Genomic DNA, 20,571 nt, shown 5'->3' on the forward strand with positions numbered 1-20,571 from the left:
CCAAGCCTAGCACGAGGCAACAAAGACCCACCTTTGGTTTTCTCTTGATTGCCTTAACCCAACCATGTACAGCTAGTCTGAAGCAGTAACCAGTAAAATGAAGAGGCAGCTCACCAACTGCCATCGTGGAGAGGCGAAGCAGTTTGGTTACAGATCTATTATGATCACGCTCATGCTAGAGTGAGTGTCGTCACTTCAGTTACAGGACATGGACTTAGACAGACTGAGGCCGCGGGAGACCCGGATCACTCGCTGGGCACATGTCATGCTGCGAGGGGGTGGCAGCCGACTAGTGTCATGGGGGACACTATTCCGAGAGTGGCTACATTGCCAAACAATCTTTGTTGAGGATTGGCCATACGCAAGTATGGATTTTCATGAGGACCGCCACATGATGCTTCCTACTGGTGAGCAGTGCGACGATGGACGTCAAACACTTGATCACACTATTTTGTATTTTGTCTTTTATGATGTTTTTGGATTTTTTCATGCACATGTCTTAATGATGTATCTTATGTTACTTGCAAATGTGGGACCAGAGAGGCCTGTGGGACTAACTCCGAAGGCACGGAGGGATCCATAAGGCACCATAGAGTTGGCCTTGGTTTCCTGACCTGGCAGTTCAATGGAGACAGTAGCCCGTAATCATAAGGGACTGACAGAGGGCATCCCAGATTATGGAGGGATCGAAGAGGTCCCCATAGAGTATCAGATACATATAGTAGGGGTGATACCTAGGGTTCATAGACTCTTAATATGAGTCACACGAGTAGTGGTTTGCTACAGAGAGCATAACCCACCACAGTAGATGCCTAGCTTTTATTTTCTGCTGATTTTTTGAGAGACATGTGTCTCGGATGTACACAGACTTTATTTTTTGACATATACACTTATTTTTTGAGCGCCTCAGTGCGCCACATGACATATATATATATATATATATATATATATATATATATATATATATATATATATATATATATAAATGGTATCTTATGGTTCATTATTGTGTCTAAATGCTTCTATACGATGTTTGATTACATGTTGCGTAAATGCCTATCTAATACATAATTTTCGAATGCATTAGCTAATGTGTTTATTCTTATTGGAATGTTTTGATATTTAATAAAACCAAAACTTCTTTCCAATAATTTAACACGTAAATAAAACCTTAAAATCCAACGATTTCTGATGGAATAACACCCGTTAAGTCAGTGGACAACGAGTTGAGAATCCAGGTTCATAACTAATGCACGAATATCGAGGTTAACCGCCTCGATCAGTAATTCAATAATAGCATTGTATTCAGTGACATTGTTTGTGGTGCAACCCAGACAAATGCCCTAAAGGTCTACTAACTCACCGTGAGGATCATAGATCACCCATGCCACAGAGGAAAGCTTCCGAGTGCTACAGCAAGCACCATTAGTGAAACCAACATAGGTGTAGCAGACATCTACAAAAGAAGTAAAAGGACACAATAAGTGGCGATTACGCCTACGCAACAAGCCATCCAAGCAAACACACACTAAAAAAACACGTATGTACAAATCAGATGCATGGGATTCATGCATAATATTTTTTTAGATAAAGCCCGTTTCGGGGCTTATCTAGAGGATTCCCTTCGTAATCGAACAGCTCATAAGCCCCTTTTTGCAAAACACCTTTCACAATGTAGGGCTAATGCCACACAGGTAAGAATTTACCTGCCCCCAGCTTGTCATTTTCTTGATCATAGAGCAAGACTAGGTCTCCTTCAACAAAATAAATGCAATGAATAGTTTGGTCGAAGTGAGTTTTCACTCTCTTCTTCTGCACTTCAATGACTAGAGAGGCTAGTTGACAGGTTTCGTCTATCCATTCTAGGTAGAGAAGCCATTCTTCTACCGAGGTAGTGTTTGGGAACAATTCGATGGCTAATTTAAGTGAAGGGATTTCAAAATCAATTGGAAGAGTGGGCTCTATACCATAAACTAATTGGAACGGGGTGAATCTGATGGCATCTTTCGTGGAAGTTTAGTAGACCCATAAGGCAGAAAACAACATCAGATGCCAGTTGGACTTGTGCATGCCAATGGTGCGTTGAAGCATCGTGACCAAAACTTTGTTGACAGATTCTACCTAGCCATTGGCCTGAGGATAATACAGCGTCAAACCATCATGCCGCAAGCCCAGCTGGGTTGTTAACTCGGTCATCATATGATTATGGAAATGAGAATTGTGATCAGTGATGATAGCCTGAGGGACTCCAAAACGTGAAATGACATGATTGAATAAAAATTGCACCACTTTCTTACCATCATTAGATAGTGTAGGCATCGCCTCGGCCCATTTCGTCAAATAATCAACGGCAATGATGATATACTGAAGCCCCCCGACCGAGCGAGGTTTATAGGTCATATAATCAATGTCCCATTTGGCGAAAGGGTTGACGGTAATGACAAGGTTCAAAGGAGTAGGGGGCGCACGTATCTTCCATTGGTAGATTCGGCACGCATGACAAGAGCAGAGAGCGAGAATGTAATCCTTGAAAATAGATGGCCAAAAATAACCAGCACAAAGGATATTTTGAGCAGTAGCATAGGCGAACATATGACCTCCAGAGGAGCTAGAGTGGCAGCGGAGAACTGAGTTAGCGCTGACCTGGTACAGGGTGTCCCCGATAATGCGATAGGGTTGAGAATGATGGCGAATACATCACTGAGCATCCTTAGATAAACTAGAATGAAAGGAAGATATTGAAAAGTAGACAATAATATCCCCGTACCATGGATTGAGGGTGGTAATAAAAAATAGGGACTCGTCCAGAATATGGTCCTCTAATCGAGAGGGCGTAATTGCAGATGGTAGGGAGAAGAACAACTCAGCAAAAACGAGGGATTTCTTAGACTCGGTTGTAGTGAACTGCAAGTCAAACCCTTGAAGGATGATAATCCATTTTAAGTATTTTCCCCCCAGTAACTGACATGACAAGATGTACATCATTGGGTTGCAATCAGAAATCACCGTCGTGGTGTGCAACAATATATACTAACAGAAACATTGGATGACATGGACGGTAGCCAAGGCCAACTTCTCGAGATAGGCATATCGAGTATGTTATGGCTGAGATAGTAGACAACATGCTGAGTACCATCATCGTCGTCTTGGACCAGAACCATGCTAATAGTGGTATCAGCGGTGGCTAAATAAAGAGTATAGTCACGCTGATAATTTGGCAGACATAACAACGGAGCAGAAACAAGGAGCGCCTTGAGCTGCTCAAATGACTCTTGTGCAACGACATCTTAGAAAAAAGGGGTATACCATTTTAATAACCGCGTATAGCCTTTGGCTACTTCAACATAGTTTGGAATAAAACGGTGTAAAAAATTTGCTTTACCCTGCAAACACTGTAACTGCTACCAAGAATCAGGGGGAAGAAGATTCAAGATGGCTTTGACCTTAAGGGGATCCAAGCGGATGCCCTCTTTGGAGATGATAAACCCAAGAAGTCTGTCGGATTCAATGCAGAAGACACATTTATGTAGATTAAGGCGAATATGATAGTGTCGACAGCGAAGAAATATTTCACGAAGGTGCTTTGGATGGTCCCGACGCTTTGCTGAATGAGCCGGAAAGTCATCCAGGTAAGGTTGTACAATGTGTTGAATATCGTCGAACTCGTAAGACATTGCATGTTGGAAGGTAGCACCGGCATTTTTGAGACTGAAAGTGAGTTTCTTATACGCAAAAGTACCCCATGGACAGATAAAGGTGGTCTTGTGTTGATCTGCGGGTGATATATTGATCTGGTTGTATCCAAAGAAGCCATCCATGAATGAATAAATCTCGCTCCTAGCACACTCATCAATGAGTTGGTCAATGAAAGGTGTGGGGAAATTATCTTTAGGACAGGCATGATTAATGTCATGATAATCAGCACATACCCTAATAGTGCCCTGTTTCTTGGTCACAGGGACAATATTAGAAACCCAATCTGTAAGCGGGATAGGGTAAATAAAACCAGCTTTAAGAAGCTTTTCAACTTCTGCTTTGATAGGTGTAGCACAGGGCATAGATGCTGTCAAACAGGTTTAGCAGCGGGATACTTAAGTATTTCATGCACCACGATTCTAGGATCGATGTTGGGCATCTCTTCATATGAACAAGCAAAAACATCATGAAATTCTCGAAAAAGATCAACATAACGTTGAATCTCCTCCAGAGTACAGGTTACTCCGACGTGAATATACTCGACAACCCTCGGATTAACAAAGATGCAAATAGGTTGACTTTGTGTAATGTTCCCCATATTTCCCTACGAAAAAACATCATGTATTTGAATAGGTGTCTGAAAGGGCTGGAAGGGGATGCAAGAAGCAAACTACTAAAGATAAGTAAGCATAGCATGATGGGTTGGGAGAAACGAGGAAAGATGGTGATGATCAGACCAGGGTGTTCCTCAGAAGATATAGTTTCAATAATCACTTCATCTGAAGGAAAGCTTTCTTGTAAGGGGTCTGAAGAAGCGCCATCTCCAAGCCAATGGGATTGGACATATGAGTCAAGAGCCCTACGCGAAGGAGTAGGTTCAGACAATGAAGCCAATGCAGAAACAATTGCGATGTAGTTGAGCTCAGCAGGACTCAACAGCATAACATCACCCCAAGATTCTATTCGATCAACGGGAGGAAGAACCCACAGATCAGAACGAACAGAAAGCATATTGACAAGAGTGATGTTTGGAGGTGGGAGTGAAAGAAAACCCATGATGGTAGGATCTTTAAAAGGTCCAACACCCACACTCTCATACGAAATGGAGGTATGCTCTAGGAAAGGCACGTTGCCATTGGAAGAAGAAGAGGTAAAGAAGGATAGCTGGTCTATAGTGACAATCTTCCCTTTATGGAGAAAATGAAGGACACAAAATAGAGATGAGGCTACAACTCACATGGCATAGGTCCAGCCTCGTCCTAAAAGGAGGTTGTAAGTCGAATTGGTATCAACAACTTCGACCATCTTCCCTTACATAGTAATAAGCAGACATGGGAGTATACCATAAGGATGGGAATCTCTCACATCGAAGGATTCCAAGGTATTGAGAGACTGGCTCAGGGTTGGAGAACCAATAGCCTTCCAACAAGCAGTAGACGTAATGCCAGTAGAAGCACCTTCATCAATAACAGTACAGTGAATAGTCTTAGAATTGATGATGACTTGAATAAGGAAGGCTATTTGGTGAGGCAGTCTCGGTACATGATTTTCTAGGTCAAAAGTGATCAATTCCAAGTCTGTTGGGTCAACGCCACCAATGGCCGATAGGAACGACTTCCTCTGGGAGGGACAGTTCTGGAAGACTTCTAATGAGGGCATATCCAAAGGAGCTTGGGTCAAGTCCTTAATGATGCTATAATGCTGAGAAGCACGAGAATTAGGGTTGTAAGAAGACTTCTAGAGTACTCCTTTAGGAGGAGGTCGAATGACTGTCTCAGTACGAGGTCACTCGATATGGAACAGACCTGAACTGGACGGAGGAACACTAGAGGGGACATCAGTTTCCTTCCTGGTGGGTGAAGGATACTCTTTTGACCATGTATTGATATGGACATGAAGCGTCCCAGCCATAAAAACTTGAGAGCCAAATGGGGAAGAGGATTGAGATGGATCAGCCACCATTTGAGTCTGCTGTGAGCAAAACGGCTCCTTGAGCACAACAGGAATCCCAGGGGCACCTTTTAACAAACGACTAACTTTAGACCATCTTGGGCAGTCTTTGGTATAGTGATCTTAGTTGCAAATAAGAAAACGGTACTTAGGTTTGTGCTTGGTACCTTCCTCAGTCAAAGGCTTAGGGGGATCCTGCTTAGGTTGATCAACTTTATTCTTTCCTTTTCCCTTCTTCTTACCTTTTGAGGTTTTGTCCATCGAGGTGGACTGAACAGCATTAACCTCGGAAGTCTTACCAGCATTGGATGAAGCCTGAGAAGCATTATCATTTGGAGCATTAGATTTTTGCTTCACAGGGTTGGCAGGAGATTTTCAAGACGATGCATTAACGAAACCTATGACACCATCAATGGATAGCGTTGACAGAGCTTGGGAAGTTCCAGGTCGTGGGGCGTCTAGCAAATAATCATATGGTGTACCAGACTGGGAGTAAACCAAGTCGAGGTACTGAGCACGTGCAATGGCCTGCTCTTCAATTACACATGCCCCCATAGTAATGTCCTAGGCTATCAGACCGACAAACGAGCTTGTAAACCAGTCGGTCAGAAGCTGGTCGGGGATCTAGAACTTGATTAAACGACGACGTCGCCTCCATTCAGGAATGTGATCAGAGATATGCATAGTTGACTTCTATCTCAAAGATGTTAGGAGGTGTGTGCCCGTTTCATATCGAATCGACAACTAAAATTGAGTTAAAAATGCCATAGACAGTGAGTTAAAGTCTTGAAAAGTCCCGCTGGCCAACTCAATGTACCATTTCGCGACAGAGCTAGTGAGAGTCTGTTGAAAAAGGTGGAGTCGGATCGAATCATCAAGCCATGAATTCGATGAACACCATATGTGATAGGTCATGACATGAGCTTGGAGATTTTCTCCAGCTTTACCATCGAATTTGGGACAATCACTGGGAATCTTAGATGGAATCAGTGGCCAATACAGATTATGAATAATAGGATCATTGGTCAGTTTGGATACGTCCGGTAATTCCAACATTGCCAAAAAGGGTAATTGAGGGTTGAAGGACATCTAAGGCCATGGATAAGAAACAACACCAGAGTTCCATCCAGTTCCCGCTTGCCCCCATTGATTTTTTCCAAACGGGTTTGGCCCATAGGGATTTTGCCCATAGGGATTATAGTTGTAACTAGACGATTGACCCTAGATTTGACCCCCTGCATTCCACTGATTGCCAACTTGACTCATGGGAGCAACATACAGCTGCTGAAAATTCTAATAAGGGTTAACCTATGGTTGTTGATAATTTTGGTATGGGGCAAATTGAGTTTGCCCTTGGGTTGCTGGAAACCATAAGGCGGCTGGGCTCCAAACTGAGCCTGGGGGCTAGGCTGCACTTGATGAGTAGGTTGGGTTTGGGGCCCAACTTGAGTTTGAAGACCGAATTGGGTCTGAAGCCCAGTCTGGGGTTGAAAACTGAGTGGGGCTTGAGAAGCAATGAGCGTTTGAGTGCCCGGTTGAGCAGTCCCAGATGGATGTCCTTGGGAGAGTTGAGGCTGAGCCATCTGGCTAGAAGGTGATCCTGGTTGAGAGTGAGGTTGACCCATTTTCCCAGAAGGTTGAGCTTGCTGGGTACTGGGTTGACCTTGCACAACCGAGGGTTGCCCTGACTGACCAGATGGTTGAGCAGACTGGACAGTTGGTTGGACTGGTTAGATTTGAGGCTGACTAATTTGTCCAGATGGTTGATTAGGCTAGATAATGGGTTGGCCTTGCTGAACGGGATGCTGACCAACTTGTCTAGAAGGGTAGCCTTGCTAGATACCAGGTTGGCCTTGTTGTATGTAAGGTTGTCCTGGATTACCAGAAGGTTGCCCAAAGTAGGTAAAAGACGAACCACTGAAGGCCCAAGGTTGTCCCTGGATGGGTTGCCCTCGATAAGGTTGTCCATAATACAACTATCCTTGAGGTGGTCGCCTGTAAGACCGATGACCTTGATAGGGTGGTCCTTGAAGATTTGAAGGTTGTGCTTGGCCACCGTGATAAGCATTGATATCCCAAACAACAGACAATGGAACCGAGACCTCAACCGCAGGTTGAGATGGCGTAGATCTGAAGTGATAGATATAATTTCCTTGAGGATCATAATAATGGGATAGATTATGAAGAGCCTGGAAATATCGATCATATGCCCCCCCTGCTGGAATGGAACTAGAAGAAGGTGGGGAACTCAGGGTCAGAGTGACAACTCCGGATGTAGATGCCAATGGACCACTATTTGCAGGTCCAGGTGAAGGTCCAACAACACTGGTCACAACTAAAGATGCAGTGACGGCACTAACAATAGGGGCTGAAGAAGCCACACAAATGGTTGGAATAGTCGGAACCGATGTGACAGTCACATTGTGAATCTGGGGCATAAAAGGCTACAAAGTCGGTGTGACGGTATGAGACCACACGAAACTCGTAAGGGGAGATCTAGAACCCACGAGATCCACCAAAGCATTATAGCGTAAAGGCAATGTGATACCAAGAGGGGTGACACGGAAGGGTGAAGTTTCTGGCGGTATAGGGATTTCACAGCTGGCGGTATAGGGATTTCACAGCTGGCCATCAAGGTTTCTTAACCTAGGATGGGGTTTGTCTCATCCATGTCAGAGGAAGACATTGGGACCGAAACACTAGGAGGAGTGACGGGAATATCTTCTTCGGAAGGCTCCCAAATGGGGTTCCAACGAATGTCGTAAGACTCATCCTCTAGAACACGAGAGTTAAGAGGTTCAATAGTCGAGATGATAGGAAGAGTATCGCTAACAACCGGTACCTCGAAAGTGACAGAATATGGAGACCCTTGGTCACTTGGAATGGGATATGGGATTGGTGATTTCGTGAGGATGATTTAATTCAAAATCCTAGGAAAACTGATGGGTAAGGAAAGAACCCTACATAAACTAAAATTCACACAAGATCTAACAAGGTAAATGTGAATGTGGCCAAATAAATTTTAAGACACAAGAACAAAGCTTGACCTTTCCATCTTTAAAGAGTCGAGAAAAGGATGAAAATATGACTCTAGTCACCTTTGAATATTTAATGAGCCTAAAAGGACAAGTGCTCAAATGGACCTCTTCTTTTATGGAGTCCGAAAAGGAATGAAAGTAACTACTCTGGAGAGCTAGGCAAAAGATTTACCAACCAACCCATAAAACTGCATATACACCTTGGCAATCATATGAAAACCAAGGACTTTCTGTACGGCAGTCAATCTTCCCGAATGTTGTGTTTAGTGCTTTCCAGTTTGCAAGGTAGCAAACATGGCTTCCTAAGGATATAGGATGATAACCTAGTGGGGTCTCCCAACATATACTCGATGGTACTGGGAGCACAAGTCCATACTATCAACTATTGGATCATAAAAGGAGGAATCACCCAACCTTAAGTGAAAACAATAGAGACTATGTTTAATGATGCCAGAGCACATCTCTAGCCTAGACCTCTAAATAATGTGCGTTATGTTCCAATGCATTGTTAGGTTCATTCAGTTCATTTTAGAGTTAATCTTTAATTATGTTTCAATTCCCAGGCCTTACCGTATGTATATCAAAACCTAGGATGCAGCTAGAATGAATAAAGCATATTTCATTTCGATGAACTCCTACTTACAAAAGGGTAGAGAGATCATTCCCAAATGAAGACAAAACCAAGATCAGGAAATACAGTCACTCAAGAGACACAGTGCATAAACACATCAATCCCTACAGTGCATCGATACTACTAATCAGAGATTTAAGATTCGCCTTCTAATTTTTCAAACATGAAATCTTGGAATGCAAAATGTACTTTCACTTTCACATACTAATGAATGCAATCTTTTGATTTTGATAGATTTGAATTCGAAAGAAACAAACAAGCAAGCGTGAAAATTATTGATCCAAACAATTGTAATCAATGTCTGGTAGCAAAACAATCAAATCAATATGAAAATCGATTTAATAAATAACACTAAACACCAATCAGTAAGAAACAATCAAAGGAAAAACCTCAAGAAAACCAATAGGAGGGTTGCAGATGAATCTTGGACAGACAAGTAACCGAGCCAAATAATTCAAAACTTGGAAAACCAGGTCACAAAGCCAAAAAATACAAGATTCACTTTAATGAAACCGAAAAGTAAGCACCTTAACTAAGAGCAATTAAAACAAACTAATAAATGAGTGAAAGGCAATAAGGGATTAACCAGACTGATGAATTCAAGAGGCAAAATTGAAAAAAATAATTCTACAGGAATCGTCACGTGTGTAACACCAAGAACTAGTGCCAATCAGTCACTAGCCATAGCAACAGAGCGACGTCATGATGAAAGTACATGTATTTCATACGATGGGCAGATTTCAAGAATTGTTGCGACTCTGTTACAAGATTCATGACACACAGACTTCCAAAACAGAGTTAACGCGACGTCGGTGTGACTGTTTAGCTTTTTCCAGCAACGAACTTAAAAATGATGAAAAGTAAATGAAAAACTCCTAAACAAAGACCAGTCTACCCTTATAGGCAATAAATGGATTTCCTAGATTGACCCAGGTAACCCATAAGAGTGATGGTTCAACCCAAAAATTCAAAAGGCACTAACTCAAAATCAAGCAAAAGAAAACAAGAGAAAAACAAAGGATAGACTCCCCGGTGGACTTTCCAACTTGTGATGCAAGAAAGTGTTCCCTCTGTGGACAGAGGCAACCCGTCTAGCCCTAGAGTTGGTTTAGTCACAACAAAGACAAATCAACAATTGATTTCCTTAAACAGTCATCGTTGGGGGCCTACCTCAAACCGGTGGTCAATGAAGTTCCGTTGCGCTGCTCCAGCTTCCGTTTCCTTCTCCTCAATGAGAAATTACCCTGAAACAATACAAGGAAAAAAACAAACGACGTAACCAGGAAATAACAATGATCTATTTACTCATAAAGTCCAGAAGTCATGAACTATCAAGTAAATTACATACAAGACATAGGAAAACATCATTGATTTTATTAATAATGAATCAAGAGCAAGCTTAGAACCAAGTCTTGACATCACAAGCCTTCTCAGAGGGTCTAGCCAATATGTTTCTCAAGAATTCACTCTTCAAGGATGAATTTCCCAACATACAATGTTTCTCTCTCACTCATAAGCTTTAAAACAAAGTTAACGACACTCCACAACCTTCCACAAGCTATCAACAATCCCACACTTGTCACACCCACACCAACTATCTATCAAACGCAAAAGCACTAACAACACTACCCAACCAAAAGTACTAGTAGATCATAGCAAAGGTGAGTGCTTTAATAGGAGAAGGAGTATCCATAAAATGTGGAAGGAAGAGCTCATCCTAAAGGAAGGTAGCACAAATGATGAAACTACCATGCCAGAGGGGGAAGGGTGACCCAAACTATGCCGACAACCGGGGCTGGAGACATCGAAAAGGCCGACTATTGAAACAAATTTGCCCAATCTGGATCGTCGCGGGACATAAACTAATTATTCGTGACGGCATCTCGAGGAGGCAATGTACACAGACCCATCATCGCTACATACAAATCATAACTACGTGCCGGGTCTAGAAATCTAACCGTCGCAGGAAACAGATGTACATCTGCGACGGGGTCGTGATGAGACCATTATAGATATGGGAACGTCACGTATATTAACAGTTTACTCATGGCGAGGCAGAAACTTAGGGAGTGAGGGTCAATTGGCAGCATCAAAGAGCATTTGCTTAATCTTCTTACATCAATGGGAAGATATGAATATATTTACTCATGACACATGACGACGTAGAAACTTAGGGAGTGAGGGTCAATTGGCAGCATCAGAGAGAAGTTGCTTAATCTTCTTACATCAATGGGAAGATATGAATATATTTATTTGACACATGACACAACAGAAGGACTAAGATGAGGACAGTGACAAATTACTATGTAACAATTTATAATATTAGTCCCTTGGGTTTAACATTATTTCCTTTAGTTCATAATTCCTTGGGGCTTTAGTATTAATCCTTTGGGTTTATTATTAACTTGGGTTTATAATATCAATCATCGCCATCTTTATGTTTCTCTTGTGTTTGTAATATCAATTCCTTGTGCTTCTAGATCCCTTAGTTTTTTAATATTTATCTGTTGGGTTCACTAATTTGCTGGGTTTATAATATTAAAGAGTTGGGTTTATTAGTTGCTTGGGTTTATAATATTAGTTCTTTGTGTTTAACATTATTCCCACTCGTTCATAATCCCTTGGGATTTTAGTATTAAACCCTTTGGTAATAATAAACAAAAGGGACTAATACTATAAACCCAATGTATACAAACCCTAAGACAAATATTAAAAATACTAAAGCCTAATAATAATAATAATAATAATAATAATAATAATAATATTAGTTTATATTATTATAATAAAATTCATATAATAATCATAAATATATAAATATATAAGAATATAGTTGCTATGATTTGTATAGTTATTAATTATCATAAATAATAATATTGATTATATTATTATTATAATAATATAATTATAATAGAATATTATTATAATATTATAATCAAATATTAATATTAGTATTATTTTTATTATATTTTTTATTATAATAATAATACAATATATTTGTTGTTATTTTTTTTATAATTTTATATTATTAGATTTTTCAAATAATATAATGATAATCTAATATTATTATGATCTATTCTTATTATTAATTAATATATATTAGGAGTTTATATAATTATTATAATATCAATATAATATTTATACAATAATATATATAAATAATCTAGTTGTTAATAATTATATAGTTATTAATAATCTGTATAGTTATTTATATAGCTATTAATAATCCTAAATACTAATAATAATTAACCCTATGTATACAAACCCTAAGATAAATATTAAAATACTAAAGCCTAAAAATAATAATAATAATAATAATAATTAAAAATACTAATAATATTATTATGAGTTTATATTATTATAATAATATTGATATAATAATCATAAATATATAATTCTATAAGAATATAGTTGCTATTATGTGTATAGTTATTAATTATCATAAATAATAAATAATTGGTCTTTATTGTTCTTGTTACAATAATATATTATAATATTATTGATTATATTATTATTATAATAATGATTATATTTTTATATTTTTATAATAATATAATAATAATATAATATTATTATAATATTATAATCGAATATTATTAATAACTATATAAATATTAACAACCATATTATTTCTATATATTGTTATATAAATATTATACGAATATTCTAATAATAATATAAACTCCTAGTATCATAATAATATTGATTATATTATTATGATAATATGGTAATTATATTTTTGTATTTTTATATTATTATAATAATATAACAATAACGTAATATTATTATAATATTATAATCAAATATTATTATTATTATTATTATACAATATAATTGTTACTTTTTTTTTATAATTTTATATTATTAGATTATTTAAATAATATAATGATAATCTAATATTATTATGAGCTATTCTTATTATTAACTAATATATATTACGATTTTATATAATTATGAAAATATTAATATAATATGGAGTTGAGTGTTAGATAGAAAACCCACTGTGCGGGAAGAATGGAAGACCAGGGTTGAGGGTTTCTACGTGGGATTTTCTCCATGGACGGAAGCAGAGGAGGGAGCTCCACTCCCTCCTACAGAGAGGTAGTGGTTAACAAGGGCAAGACACCTCCAGAATCAGGCAGAGGTAACACGATGGAAGGAGGAAAAAATAGGGAAGAGGAAACAAAAAGTAACAAGGAGAAGGAGAATGATGGCACAAAAGACAAGGAGGAAAATGACAAAAAATAGGGAACAAAAGACAGGATACAAAAGGGACCGTGCAAGCCCAAAGCTGAAATCACTCCCAGAGTAATCTTAAATAACCCAGAGTTGCAGGCCCACAGGGAGCACATGCAGACTTATGAAATTATATGCAAATTTATGGGACTATGGCCCACTGAAAAGGCGTTAGAAACATGGATCAGGTACCACCGGAAGCCTAAGGGAAGCATTGACCTTCATCTAGGATCCAAGGGATTTTCACAGTGGTGTTTGCAAACATTGAGGACAAAGACAGAGTGTTTGAAGGTGCGCCCTACTTCTATGGAGCAACAGGGCACTATATGTGGCTGTGGATGATGAACTTCGTGCCGGAGTGGGAAACCTTTACCTCAATCCCGGTTTGGGTAAGACTCTATTCGCTACCTCTGGATTATTAGCAAATAGAATCACTAACAGCCATAGGCAATAAATTAGGGAGGTATGTAAAAAATTTTGAAGCGACAAGAAGGGGAAAATATACCTCCTTTGCTAGGATTTGTGTAGAGATGGACCTATGTGGAGCACTTCCGGATGAGGTCATATTGCAGGTTTATGATGAGGAATGTGTGCAAACGATTGACTACAAGCATATTCCATTTAGATGTCGAAAATGTCATGAATACGGGCACCTTCTTAGAGACTGCCCTCTCAACAAGACAAAGAACAAAAGCAAACCTAATAGTATGAAAGAAACAGATGGCTTTCACAAAGTAGCTCTCAAAGGTAAAAATGGCAAAAAAGGGCCAAAACAACACCAAAGTGGAGACCAAAAAGTGAGGCTGAATCAGTTCCATGTTCTCGAAGAGGAGGAAGATACAACAATTGAAAATCTAGTAATGAAAGATGGATATGATAAGCAGGAGAACAAAGAAGAACATGATCAGGAATAGGTAAAGGAAAAACAGAAAGGGATCATGATGAGTGAATCAGAGATGGATATGGATCAGGAAATGACCTAGAGCAAGATGGAAATGGAAGACAATGAATTACAAGAGATTCTTGACAGAGAAAACCTAGATCTAGAAGGGTTCCTGAGTAAGGGAACAACGGGTGGGGTAGACTCTCTACCACAAGAAGAATGCAATCAAATAAAGTAGTTATTCTTATGGAAAGCTCGGGAAAAGGGCTTGGTAGAAGATACCAGCATTGTAAGATAGGGCAACCATGAAATGAAGGCAGTAAAATCAACTCCAGGATTAGCTCCAAGAAAACCGAGGAAAAAAGGGGAAGAAAAAACCAGAATGAACTATTAATGGAATGTGGTAAGCTCATGATAGACTTAGGTAAGATGAAAGATCTAACCAGTTACTCCTTTACCAATCTGTAATTATGAAGTTTACAACTTGGAACATCAGAGGTCTAGGAAGCAAAAGCAAACAGAGAATACTGGATAATAGAATGAAATGGGTGGCTCCAGATATAATCTTTGTCCAAGAGACAAAATGCTCAGTTTGAAAAATAAGATTAATCCATAGTAAGTGGCTCAGCGGATATGAGTTTATAGAAGTCAAAGCAGAAAATACAACAAGGGGTATTCTCATCCTCTAGAATCCCCAAAAATTAGGTATTATTGATGCAAAGGCATCAACGAATTATTTATCAGTTCTTATACAGCCTGTAGGAGATAGGGACACTTATCTTGTAACGAATGTTTATGGCCCTCAAAGGTTAGATGACAAAATCAAGTTCATGGATTCCTTAGTGGACCTTTGAAACAGATTTGCAGGGCTACCATGTGTTATAGGAGGAGATTTCAACATGATTAGATCTCTCTCAGAGAAAAAAGGAGGTACAAAAGCACTAAACAAAGATTCCTCATCTTTCCAATGTTTTTCAGAAAACATGAAGCTAGTGGACATTGAGACAAACAATGGTATTTGCGCATGGAACAATAAAAGAGGAGGCGATTCTCAGGTAGCTTCCAAGCTAAACATATTCATGATCTCTGAAGATCTCATGCTTTTAGACAAGGAAATAATAGCTGATATTCTTCCTTTTGGAGGCTCAGGTCACTGGCCAATTCAAATGGAGATAAAGGGCATTGTCACCCCAAGAAACAAACCGTTCAAGTTTGAAAATATATGGCTTTCACACCCAGATTTCATCAGCAACATTGGAAAATGGTGGGCTAAAGACCTGCAGATTCAGGGATAATCTATGTTCCGGCTACATAAAAGATTAAAACATATCAAGTAGAAGCTAAAGGAATGGAACCAGAAGGAATCTGACAATATTTTCACAAGTAAAAAAAATTGTGGAAAACAAAATCCTAGAGCTCAATCAATATTTGATCAAGAATGGCTTTGATAGATACAAAAATTATCAAGCAGATAAATATCACCAAGAATGGGAAATTCTGTGTAAACAAGAAGAAATTTTTTGGAAGCAAAAATCTAGGGTTCTATAGCTAAAAGAAGGAGAATGTAATACTAAATTTTTCCACAGATCTACCATCGCGAATAGAACTCACAACATAATCTCTTTGATCAAGGACGAGAATGGCCAAATTCATCAATCCCATGAGGAGATTGATGTAGTGTTAGTAAATCATTTTCAAGACATTGGCAAGGAGAACTTTTCAGGAAGAGAACCTTTCATTAAGGACTTAATTAAACACATACCTAAACTGGTATCCAGAGAGGATAATTATAATCTCAATAGACCTGTAACTGAAAAGGAGATTAGTGAGGTCCTCATGGAGATGAAAAATGTCAAGGCACCAGGTCCAGAAGGATTTAATGTGGATTTCTTCAAAGCCTGCTGGAATATTGTTAAAAGGGATATTGTAGAGATAGTAGAAGACTCCAAGCAGAACAAGACCATTTTGAAAGCTCTCAATACCTCCTTTATTTACCTTATTCCAAAATAGGATAATGCTCAAACACCAGAGAGATATAGGCCCATCGCCTTATGCAATGTTGTCTACAAGATGATTTCCAAGGTTGTGGCTAACGGACTCAAACCCCTGTTTCCCATGCTTATCTCTAGGGAACAAATAGGGTATGTAGAAGGAAGACAAATTCTGGACAACATAATTCAAGCTCACGAGGTGGTTCACTCATTAACATGAAACAAGAGAGTAGGCATGATCATGCAAATAGACATAACCAAAGCATATGACAAGTTAACTGGATATACATCAAAAAAGTGCTCACAGCATTTGGTTTTGATCATAATGGGGTCAGATGGGCGATGGCCCTCGTGACTTCATCTAGCTTTTCAATTTTAGTGAATGGATCTCCTTTTGAACTTTTTCTCCCTTCCATGGATCTTAGACAGGGAGATCCGCTCTCTCCTTTTCTCTTCATCCTCATGATGGATGGGCTGCAGCAGTCCATCAAGCATGCAAGAGTAATGGGGAGAATTCGAGGACTACAACTTTCAAAGAATGGGAAAGTTTTGACTCATCAATAGTTTGTAGATGATACCATGTTATAGGGAATTCCCACAGTTAAGGAAGCACTTGCTTACAAGAAAATTTTGATTGACTTCGCGAAGGCCACAGGTATGGAAGTAAACCTTTCCAAATCAAAAGTCTTTTTCTTTAACACTCATATTTCCATCCAGAGAAATGTCTCCAAAATTTTAGGCTTTCAGAGAGAATCCCTTCCCTATAAGCATTTGGGAGTTCCTCTTATAGCTAAACCCCGACACAAGAGTATATGGGAACAATTAGCAACTAAAATGCAAGATAAGGTCAGGAAATGGACAAATAGATCTTTAAATTTAGCTGGTAGACTGGTCCTCACTAAAGCAGTTCTCCAAGCCATCCCAATCTTTATGTTATCAGCCCTCCCAACTCCAATAGGAGTCTTACATCAATTTCAGAATATTCAACGCGACTTTCTTTGGGGCAAAGAGGAAACAACGAAAAAATGGGATTTAGTCTCATGGGAAAATATCAGAAAACCCAAGAACCAAGGAGGACTGGGTTTGTACAATCTAGAGATTCTCAATAAAGCTCTAGGAGCCAAACTTTGGTGGCGATGGATTAAGGATACTAAATCTCAATGGGAAATCATCTAGAAGGAAAGGTATGCCAATGCCTGGCTAGATTCTGATATCATACGTATGATAGGAACAGTGAAAGGCTCCCCCATATGGGATAAGACCTAGGAGAATAGAGAAGTGGTTCAAAAAAATAGTTTCTGTGAAATCAGAGAGGGAGATTTGGCACTTTTCTAGGAGGACAAATCGCAACAATAACCTAATCTACTTAAGGAAGAATTTTTAGGCCTCAAGCATGAGACTAACAATCAAGGATTAGTAAAGGTGAAAGACTTTTGGGAGAATCCACATAATGTAAGAAAGTGGAGAATGTGGAAAAAAATAGAGGGCAAAGAGGATAGGACCCTCACCAATAAAGCAGAGTCCCTTAAGAGAATACTAGATCATAGAATAATTCTAGTAACAGAAGGGCAGGACCAACTGAGATGGGGTAACAACAAAGAGGGAAACTTTAATATCAAGGAAGCTAAAGGTTTTCTCCTTCATCTGGAACCACAAGCTCCAAATAAAACTTGGCAGAAGCATTGGAGGCACAAAGGCTGGATGAAAATCAAACTCTTCATGTGGTTAGTCCACCACAGGAAAATTTTGACTCGCGACAACCTTAAAAAAAGGGGCATGCTGGGACCCTCCATATGTCATCTCTATGAGACCCAAGAGAAGACTATCGAGCATCTTCTAAACAACTGCATCTTCACTGATAGGATATGGGTTTTTTTTACCAACATCTTCAATCAGTCTGATAGAGACAAAGATAGTATTGCTAACACTCTAAACAATTGGAGGAATAATTTTTCTGACAATGAAGTTCTCAATTCTGCCTGGGAGCTCTTCCCGAGTTTCATTATATGGAATGTGTGGAAAGAAAGGAACAAAAAAATATTCAAAGAGGTAAAGACTGCCTCACTTAGCCTGGTGGAACTGAGCATAAAACAACTTAAGGAGACAACTGGCACCATGGTTAGGAATCTCCCCAAAAATCCTCCCTCAGTAGAAGAGTTAAGAATCCTCCTGATGTTAGCCATGCAGGGTCTTATTCCTCAAGGTCTAGGCAGGAAAGCAAGCATGAGCGATAAGGTGGAGGAATGCTGGCATCCTCCTCCTAAAGGTTTTTTGAAGTACAACATTGATGGAGCTTCCAAATGCAACCCGGGGGAGGCTGGCTTTGGGGAAGTTCTAAGGGATGACATAGCTAGCATAATCTCCCTCTTCCATGGTCACTTAGGAAAGGCCACTAACAACATGGCAGAACTAATCGCTTTTGAACAATGCTTAGAATTTTTGACACAGAACAATTTCCAAAATGTCATAATAGAAGCAGATTCAGAGTTAGTCATAAATGTGTCCAGGAGAATTAGTAATGGGACAGGGCCAGAAAAGGTCACAAAACACTGGAGGTTAACTCAGGTTCTATAGAGAATTCAAGCACATCTGCAGGAACTTCGTACCCTCAGATTTATTCATGTGAGGAGAAGGGCCAACAAATTAGCAGACATTCTAGCTAACCAAGGTGTCAGCTGCAAGGACAGTGTAATTTTAAGGAGGTGGAACACAATGGCACAGAGCAACCCAAAAAATCTCTATCATAACCAGGTGGAGGAGGACAAAGAAGAGTATAGAAGAAAAATGACAGAATCCAAGTAGTGATGGACAGCGATTAGAGGCTCCCCAATGTTGGACAAAAGGTACACGATGGAAGGTAAGCCAAAGTTAGCAGTAAAGATGACCACGATCAGGAATATTCTCAGTGACGGGAGACAGAGTTTCCCTGACCAAAGAAAGTAGCATTTAAAACTTCTGTATCACCCTATTCTTTTAGTGTCTGAAGTCAAAACCACCACTGTAATGTTTCGTAGTGATCGCACCGCTTTCATGTTAAAACTGGTTTCTGATTTTTGGCAGCGATGCCTTAGAGAGCATGACATGTGGAGGAGGGCCCAGTCAGGAAACCACTTTCCCCGTTCCCTAAAGGTCGACTTCGGGCGCACGATTTTTGGCTCAGCCGTCCAATGGAGCAAGGTAAATCAACATTCTGGATCGAATGAGCAGTTTGGTGGGGCTCGAGGGTTATTCTGCTTACCTCGCCTTGGTGTGAGAGATAGCTTGGCCGTTAGATCAAAAAAATGATCGAAAGGCAGTGTTTGAAAGCTGGGTAGGGTTTTGTTTATGCGGTTTCACATAGGGAGGGCTCATAGCACCTTAGATGCCCGATGTTTTTTGTGGTTGGATGCAAAAAGGGTTGTGAGGGTATTTTTGTGAAACAGAGAGCTAGGATTTAGTTTAGAACTTTTCTTTAGCCTGTGACCATTAGAGTGAAGGTGTTTGTTTGTATTGTAAATTTTATGTGATTTAATCATAAGAAGGCACATCTCTTGCTTTAGCAAAAGAAGAAAATATTAATATAATATTTATATAGTAATATATATAAGTAATCTCGTTGTTAATATTTATATAGTTATTAATAATCCTAAATAGCCATAATAATTACTAATGTGGTTGATATAAGCTTATCGGTGTATATCAACCACATTGGAAAATGTGGTTGTATATATGCTTGATATACACCTATTGGCGTATATCAACCATATTGGTAAATATGGTTTTGCTAGTTACACTGATAGGCGTCCCTCCTATTGGAGTTGGAAACTTTAATCATTTTTTTAATTAATATTTTTTATTGGATGGCCTCAATTGGAAGATGCCAGTATATTCTCATAGTCGTCACTAAATCAATGAATAAAATTCGCAACAATTTTATTCCATGTCTAAATCACATGTTTAAAGCATACTTAAATTAATATTTTACAAAGCATGATTAAAAATTTACCATACCATTTGTTAATCACCACCTATTACGATTAAGAAGAAGTGGAAATATTAAAAATGGTTGTGAAATGTACCAATCACCACTACCATCCGTTTCAATTACCTTAGGAACACCAACAGTTTCAATTCTGCCTACACATCACTCACTGTTTCAATTCTCCTATA

This window comes from Pinus tabuliformis, chromosome 5_1 (assembly GCF_031772625.1).
Source record: "Pinus tabuliformis cultivar Carrire ecotype Pingquan chromosome 5_1, CPIR1, whole genome shotgun sequence".
Classification (NCBI taxonomy): Eukaryota; Viridiplantae; Streptophyta; class Pinopsida; order Pinales; family Pinaceae; genus Pinus; species Pinus tabuliformis.